Source organism: Capsicum annuum, chromosome 11 (assembly GCF_002878395.1).
Source record: "Capsicum annuum cultivar UCD-10X-F1 chromosome 11, UCD10Xv1.1, whole genome shotgun sequence".
Lineage (NCBI taxonomy): Eukaryota > Viridiplantae > Streptophyta > Magnoliopsida > Solanales > Solanaceae > Capsicum > Capsicum annuum.
The window spans coordinates 156,578,611-156,587,852 of record NC_061121.1 but is presented as its reverse complement, the minus strand read 5'-3'; positions in this window follow the sequence as shown (position 1 = coordinate 156,587,852).

Below are 9,242 nucleotides of genomic sequence, written 5' to 3'. Positions count from 1 at the left end.
GTAACTAGATTTAAAGACTTGGATTTTTGTATTTGTGAAGAATGGATGCTTTGGATAATCCTTAAGATTTAAATTTATTTCTTTTCTTCATGAGTAGCTAATTCTTTTAGTCTTAGAGTAATGTTGAACTAAGGTACAATGGTGTTTGAGTAATTATGTGTTCGTATTATAGCTAGTTGTTGATTATGGATTCCACTATTGTTTAATCATTATAATTGGAATTTGTGGGTGAAAACCCAAAATAACTTAAATGGGTTTGTTGGGTAAAAACCCAAAACTCTTAAAAGCTTTCATCATACTTGAAAGAGGGATGTAGGAGAACTTTCGAGAACCCATAGCTTTCTTGAAAGAGGGATTTAGGGGGCCAAAGCAACAGTAGACAATTATGAATATAGCTTACTTTCTTTTGAAATCTTAGAGATAAGGGTAGATGGAAAGAAGGCTATTTCATGGGCATCTTCTAAGATATAGGGATGCATAATTGAGGTTTTGAATGGCTTTTATTGACATACTCGTTAGGTACTTGAAAGAGTTAAGGAATGACATCTGCGAGGCCTTGCTGAAAAACTAGGCTCAAGAACTGTTAACCTAGCCTACATTGTCATCAAAAATTAGGACATATACCAAACCATCATCATCCCATGTACACATTTCCCTTTGGTAGGCATAATCACAAGAAATTTCAAAATTTTAATTCTAAGACAAAAAAGTGTTATCATAGTGTGTTACTTGGCTTGATATTGAGAAGATTCCATTCCAAAGAAAACCCCCTATTTTACATTATGTGTTTTACGTTATATACACTTCAGGTATCTTTTTCATAATTTTGACACTCATAGGACTCAAAATCTAAATCTCGCTCCTCATGGATTTGACCTCAATGAAAGTTGAGCAATAGACAACATCCATCTTATACCACTTAATATGGTATAGGTGAGCGTTATCAGTAGTCTTTAAAGAAAACCACCAGGTTTCAAGCACTTAACTTCCACTATTAAAACACAAATAACGAGATACCGAGTTCTCTATATCCCTATTCATGTCATATAACCAATAATTCTACCTTAGGTCCCTATATATCTTAAATCTAAGAGGATAAATTGAGCATCTAGAATAATGATTCTCATGCAATATCAACTAAATCAAATTGCCAACCCTTAAAATAAAGATATGATCCCTGAATATCAAGACTCCCTATTAATCTAAGGTGAACTTTTTTGCCTTACCCCTCAATACCGATCTTAAATTTCACCCAATAAACTATCCTCAATCTGTTACCCAAAATCACCAACAAAGTAGACTATGCTTCAAAAAGGGAAAGCATTCTCCTGGGTCAGAAATATCAAGCCAAATAAACTTGTTGTCTAAATATTAGATATCCAAGGAAAATAGTTGCTCTAAAAGTAAAAGGAAAAAAACTCCCCGTACTTACTACCTTTTGGCTAAAGGCATCGGGTACCACATTTTCCTTACCTAGATGGTATTGAATAGAATTTTCATAGTCCTTTAGCAACTCTAAACCACCACACCATTTTAAATTATGTGTTTTATGTTGTGTATTCTTTGTTTATCTTTTTAGCAATTTTGACATTCATTGGACTCAAATTCAAAATTGCTCCTCCTGGATTGGACCTTAATAAAAGTTGACCTATTGATAAGGAATGTCCTCTACCACTTTATATTCTGTAGGTGAGCATTATCAAAATAGAGTCATTGCCGGGGAGTGAAGTCTAGATTTCACTTGTGCGGTGTTGATTTTTTTATTAGGATGTACCCGCTCTAGTTTTTATTTATATTGGTTGTTGTTTTAGTTTTTTATTGGTTATCGTAGTGTACACAGAACAATGAGTGACAATGATAGTCACGCCGAGTCTTTTGATGTCCCTTTAGGGTATAAGGGGCCACTAACTGAAGTTGATCACTCAAGTGCCACACGTATCCCACCTACTCATGGGAACAGTGTTGTTCATGTCACAAGGATCATATAGCACATACTTCAAATGAAGGGATTTTTTGGGGGCAAGCTTATAAAAATCCAAACCTTCATTTGATGAAATTTGTTGACGTGTGTGCACCATTTCATATTGCACACATAACCCAAGAGTTGATCTGTCTATGCTTTTTCCTATTCTCTCTAACAGGTGCTTTTTCCTATTCTCTCTAACAGGTGAGGTAGTATTATGGCTCTGTTATCTTCTAGCTAGTTCAATTACTTCTTGGGATGAACTCACTGTGTCCTTCCTTGACCAGTATTTCCCACCATAAAAAATGCTCCAATTAAGGGATGATATCATCAAATTTAGGCATTTGATCGAAGTACCTTTAATAAAGTCTAGCAAAGATTCAAAACAAAACTAATGCAATATCCAAAACATAAGTTCCCATAAAAGATGCTTCTCTAAATCTTCCACCGAGCCCATAATACGCTCAATAAAACCATGGTGGATAATGTTGTTGGGGGGATCCCTTGTAAAGTTGCATTATCATACAACTATGAATTTTTTTGAGGAGGTTACCAAGAAAAATAGCGGGTGGCATATCTGAGATGCCAAGGTTTTTATAAGTTCTCCTACTACATCCTTTGCTGACAAGGAACAAAGGAAATGAGATAAAGAAAGAGAAGAGAATATGGCAAAAGTAATGACTAGATTAGAGCTTTTGATAAAACTTGTAATGGGTACACCCAAAAAAGAAGCAAATTTCATGGCATCAAAAGCCTATGTGGATGATGAAGATGATAAAACAATTAATGATGATATTCGGTACTAGCCAAACTATTTGGTGGGGTCCTACCCCTCCTATCAAAGGCTAGGTGGGAATTAAGGTTTGATGGATTGTTATTATGATAGGGATTGGAGATATATAGAGATTGACTAGGAGATCTATGTGCCACCCATATCGAGCAAAGAACAAAGACCCAAGATCCATTGACCTCAATAAATTATAAATCGAAGATGTCTTGACGATAATATTAATCAGGGTGGAAGGCACAGACAAGATGGTTTGTGAGCTAAAAGGAGATATTTTACAATTTAATTAATGTGTGGTGTCTCACTACACCTCCATAAACCAATTGGTGACCCAAATAGGGCAAATTTCCACCGAAATAAATGCTAGGTAAAAGGGTGGCCTTCCAAGTGACACAATTATAAACCTAAGAAATGAAGCTCAAGTTTTAGCAATAGTCACTAGGAGTAGAAAGACACTTGGTGATCACTTGAAAGAAGATTTGGGTGAAAATAGGCCTAAGCTTAAGTCAAAAGAAGTGCCACCACAATCTCAAGGAGAAGAAGAAGATAAAAAGGAACCGGTGGAAATTGATTAAGAGGTGGTGGAAAATGAGAAACCACAATGTGATGTGATGCCTATAATACAATTCCCTCCCCCATTTCCTCAAAGGATTCAAGGAAAATATGAGGATGATAAAATTAAGAAATTTATGGCTAAACTTAGAAAACTCTCTATCAATATCCCATTTCTTGAAGCAATACAATTAGATCCTAAGATATGATAAGATCATGAAGAAGTTAGTGTTAAAGATGAATCTCATTGAAGGTGACACGATCGAACTCAACCATGGTTGTAATGCTATCATGAGTAGCAAAATTACAAAAATGAAGAAAACCCCCAAAGCTTTTACTATCTCTTGCGCCATTAGAACGCATATGTTTTTGAAAGCTCTATGCGACCTCAGTATGCGTATAAACCTCATGACTTTAGTCATTTATAAAAAGCTTAGAATGGATACTCCAACTCCAAAATCTATGACACTTTTAATGGAAGATCAGTCTACCGAGAGGCTGATTGGGATTTTGTTTGATGTTCTAGTAAAGGTGGACAAATTTATACTTTCGACATACTTTGTAGTGTTAGATTGTGAAACGGATCAAAAGAGTCCCATCATTCTTGGTAGACATTTTTTAGCCACCGAAAGAGCCATTATTAACTTAGATTTGGGTGAGATGAGGTTTAGGGTTCAAGAAGGTGAGGTCTCCTTTTGTGTATGCAAAATAAAGAAACAACCCCTAGAACTTCAAGTGATATTGGTGATTGATAGTGAAATAAAATAAATAAATGAGCTGGCCCTTGCGGACCAAACTTGAGAAACAAGGAAGACGTGCCACAACATGAAGTAAGGTGCTATATGGGAGGTAACCCACAAATGCCACAAAAGTGGCTCGTGTCCTTTATTTTTATTTGTAGTGTAGATTTTAGTTTTGTTAGTTGAATAACCCATGCATTTATGGGACTATAGAGTGTTTTGGATGAGTTTGAGAATGGGAAAATGTGAAATTTTCGCAAATTGAACTTAACAGGGGAAAATCTGTCCAAGTATGAAATAATCTGAATAGGGGAAAATAGGGGAGTAGAAACACCACTAGTTACCATGATTGCGGGACATTAATTACAATCGGGGCCACTCGCGTGTCCATGATTGGGAAACACTAACCATGATTGCGGTCACAGCAGTCATATGACCATCCAAACCCCCATTTCCTCCTAACACTCCCTTATCAACTTTTCTCTCTAATTGGACCATGTTCTAGCCAAATTATGAGTATTCCAACAAATTTTATCCAGTAGGTGCATTGAATCTATGCTTTAATTATGGAAAATAGGCCACAAAATGCATGTTATAGGGAAGGCATGAAATTATATTGTTCATGCTTAAATGCTTTATAAATTGTACTTATATGGTGTTTAGCTACAACAATATGGTGTGCACATGAGTGGGGAAGTCTTGAGCATCCAATTATGTATGGAATTGAGAAAATGAAGAGTGGACACTAAGTTCTCAAAAGGTTGACCGAATGAGTATTCACTAATGGTTTTTTCATTCTAGGGGAACAATTGAATGCCTAGTAGTCTTGTTCAATACTTTTAGTGTAAATCCTTGTGATAGTTTATGCTTTAGGCTTTAAAATTAAATTTTTGGGACATGAAAAATTGGGTTGAAACTGGTCTCCGATAACGCAATGACGGTATTTAGGACCGCAATCACGGCTCTGTAGCCAACAATCATAGTAACTAAGGTTGGTTTTCTGCCTATGCCAAAAATTATGCACTTATTATTTTTCTCCAAACACCACCAAGTATCTATCTAATGAGCTTTAATGGACAATATAATATAGCTTGCGCAAGAATATGTCAATGATTGATGTTGTTGTGTTGTCTGTTGTTTTTTAGGATAATATAATAGAGAATTATGACCACATCCAATTCATTGCATTTGAGTGCCATACTCTCTACTATGGCAGTCTTTTGAGGACAAAACTGCTCCTAAAGAGAAAAATATGCTTAGAGAATGAGTTGGAAAATCTTCGGGCATTTCATGATAGGCTTGTGGCCACAAGGTGGTGGTGTTTTGCATGGATCCTTGTAAGGAAAATGAGCAATGGGTCTGTGAATTCTATGCCAACCTTAGCGTACTTTCTTCCTCGGATCCATCCTATACGACTATCAAGATTCAGGGAAAGAGGTGGACTTCAGGGAAGATCGAATCAATGATATCTATGGGCTCCCAAATGTAAACATGGGTTAGTTTGAAGAAAAAGGGTACGAGCTGGGAAATCGGTTGGCAAAAAGATTTTGCCCCAAAAAGGAAGTCTAATGGGAGGCAACTAAAAGTAACATCCACATGAATGAATTTATTACCGAGGCTCAAATTTGGTTGGGCATGATATATAGTTGAGTTACCCTTTCACCCATATAACAATAGTCCCACATTTGTGGGATCAAATTGTTTCTTGCATTCTAGATGACATTTATTTAGGTGTTGTATAGCTCATAGTTTCTGACATGAAATTCATCAAGAACCAGGGTGGGATGCATCTCTTCTTTCCCTCTTTGATTACTGCTATTTCTAGGAGAGCTAGGATTAAGGAATATTTGGAGATACTTGGGTTCGCCCTTGCAATTTCATCTATTCTTTAAAAATTTAAGAAGTGGGAGCACTAAGAAAAACAAAGAATATAAAGTTTGATTTGGGGAAGTCGACATGTGAGAAGCCTGAGTCTTGTAGCCCGTCCACCACCGTGCCTCTTGAGCATATTAGAGTTGATATTGTAGCTATTAGGGAGATCTGTCAGGTCTGCTCTAGGACTTGAGAGATCCCTATTACACCCACTCTTTATTTGTGTCTCGATCTAATTATGAGGGTTATCGAGAAGACAAAAAAAGTAGAAAGCTACCACTGCAAGGCTTGAGAGAGCCTTCTCATCCTTGGTGGAGTAACATCATGATCTCCAGGTTGCATATGAGAAGCTAGTAAAAGGGAGAAGAAGAGATATGTGTTCCTTAGCAAAATATAGAAGTGCTTGAAAGGACTATAGAAGGTCCTAAAATCCGGTTATCGACTACGTTACTCCTTAGTGGAGAGTAAGGATGAAGCTCTGGCTGAGTGGTCTGGTATGAGAAGGCCAATGATGATGCAGATACTAAGAGTGACATCAGATCTTGATACAGTTTTAGAGAGCACCCTTATCTCTCCTTATACTTGATTATTTATGTAGTGAGTACACTGTTATCTTTTTAGTTGGGGGTACTTGTCTCCATATTCATTCAATTTGGGCTGGTATTATTGATATTTTAGGATGGTTTTCTATTTTTTTAGATGATTTTTATTTTTATTTGTGTTGTAATATTCGAGCACTCTAATGGTGCCCATTTTTGTATGGATTAGTTAATTTCTTCTTGGATTTCTAATTCATCTTTATTTTACCTATACCAATATCGAAAGAGCTTTTCCCTATGATAAATTGAGTGATGACATTCTCAAGGGAAAAACATCGTCATTTGGTTTTATGCCATGAATGCAGGGAAAGTATTAGTACCTATGGCATCGAGCTCATAAATTAAGGGGAAATCTGTGTTCTTGTGGCATTTTGAATTTGGGATTGTACTTATACCTATGGTAAAATTTGAGTATCCATATGGTTTGCCTATAGGAAAGCCAAAATATGAGACCAAGGCTTGGGTTAGAGCCATAGTTATAAAATTATACATGGTGAAAATGCAAAGAAAACACCCTCTCCATCTAAAATATTTCACAAATAAAGGGTATGAACGTGAGCGACCCTGTAAAAATTCTTTTTCTCTTTTTAATGACTCTAAAAGTTTTGGCTTGTTAAAATTGGTTGATATTCCATTTTTGTCTCTAGCAGGAGTGACAATTGAGATTTTTTGGTGAATTTACATGCCATGTGTGGTAAGATCATTTATCCGAATCTCATGTGTACTTGTACCATCTAGAACTTGCACCATTACTCTCTCAAGGCTAATTTTAATTGTACTTGGTTGGTTAGATTATCTTAGGCCATCGTTGTTACTTTGGAAGTACACTTTAGCCTAAAAACAATACCCTTGCATAGATGTCATCCCTAGTTACCCATATTGAGCCGTTATACCTTTCTTTCGCAAACAAATTATAAGTCGCGAGTCTTTTAATTTTTATCCCTCTTTTGAACCCTACGCTCCTTGGACTTAAAGTTGTAACTTGAGGCTAAAAGCCTAAGTTGGGTGTGGTGATGATTTGAAGAGGTTAGTTGGGGCTACGAAGTTTTAAGTGAGTGCCTATGGGATTAAGAATTGAGAACAAATGAATAAGACAAACAAATGATCCAATAAAGGAAAGAGAAGAACAAAGGGTGCTAGAAAAATAAATGAAAAGAAAATAGGGAGGACCAAGGAAAAAAATTAGGCACTCGTGTAAAAAAGAAAAACAAAATAAAAGAAGTGGATCATGACCAAAAGTTTGATAGAATAGTTTGATGTATATGTTCAAGGGGGTATAGCTATGTTGTTCCAAAATAATATCCTACCCTAGCCCAAACCTATGTTATAAGCTCAAAATTCCCTTTGTGATTTCTAACCAAGTATTTTCATTGTAGTTGTGATTGAAAATAGGGTCAAGCCTATGGTATGGTACTTGTTAGAATCGAGAGTTCTTGAGAGAGAAAGTGTTTTGCACTTAAATTCCTTGTCTCATATTTGATAACTTTGGTGTGTGGAATTTTATATCTTGTTAAGTGGCATATGAACAAGTTTAGATGGGTGATTTTTCATCTCCTAAAACATGAGGCAAAAATGAGTATAGTGTAGTTGAGGTCAAAGGTGAGTCATTTCTAGAGTATTAGTGATTGTTGCATGGTTGCTCTTTGGAATATTTTGCATCTTTGAAAATTACATTTTATGTTGAGGGATGTCACTAAAATGGCTTTGCCTATGCATCAAGAGCTATTTGTAGTGGTACTCAAGTTGAAGTCATTGTGATCTTTGGATAATAGAATTCAGGCATACAACTATATTTTCTCATGGTAACAGGTACTGTAGCTTGAGAACAAGCATAGAATTAAGTTGGAGGTGTTGATGAGTGGTGAACTTACCACTCATTTGCACTAAATATTCATGCATATTACCATGATTTAAATGTATAAGTGAGACAAAGTTGTAATTATATGCACTAATTTCTATATTTTACAGGCATATAGGTCATGAGATGGAAAGATGTGGACTTGAGCTAAAAATGATCAAATGAGAGAAAAGAGGTGCAACTGGAAGACCTGGAGAAGAAACAAGCCTTAGTTACCGCGATCACGGTCAATCAATCAAGTCAAAAGGCCACGATCGCGGTGTCCTTACAATAGTTGCGGTAGCTGTGATTGCTGACAATCTTTTGTGATCATGGCTAAGCGGGATTATTGCCCAATGGCAGTTTTGTAATTTCACCCAGCTGAACCCTACTCCTCTTATAGGCTTAAACCCTTTCTATTTTAGGTATTCCACATTTTTGAGACATTATTTGAATTTTAATCAAAAACCCTAAATTGGGTAAGATTTGTAATTAGATTTGGAGACTTGGATTTGGTATTTGTGAAGAATGGATTCTTTGAACAATCCTTATGGTCTATGTTTCTTTCTTTTCTTCATGATTAGCTAATTCTTAGTCTTGGAGTTATGTGGAAGTAGGGTGCAATGGTATTTAGGTAATGATATGTTTGTATTATACTTAGTTGTTAATTATGGATTCCACTATTGTTTAGTCTAAATAGTTAGGATTTGTTAGTGAAAACCCGAAATACCTAAAATGGATTTGTTGGGTGAAAACCCCAAACTCTTGAAAGCTCTCATCACTCTTGAAAGAGGGATATGGGTGAACTTTTGAGAACCTGTAGCTTCCTTAAAAGAGGGCTATAGGGGGCCAATACAATAGTGGAAAATTATGAATGTAGCCTACTTTCTTT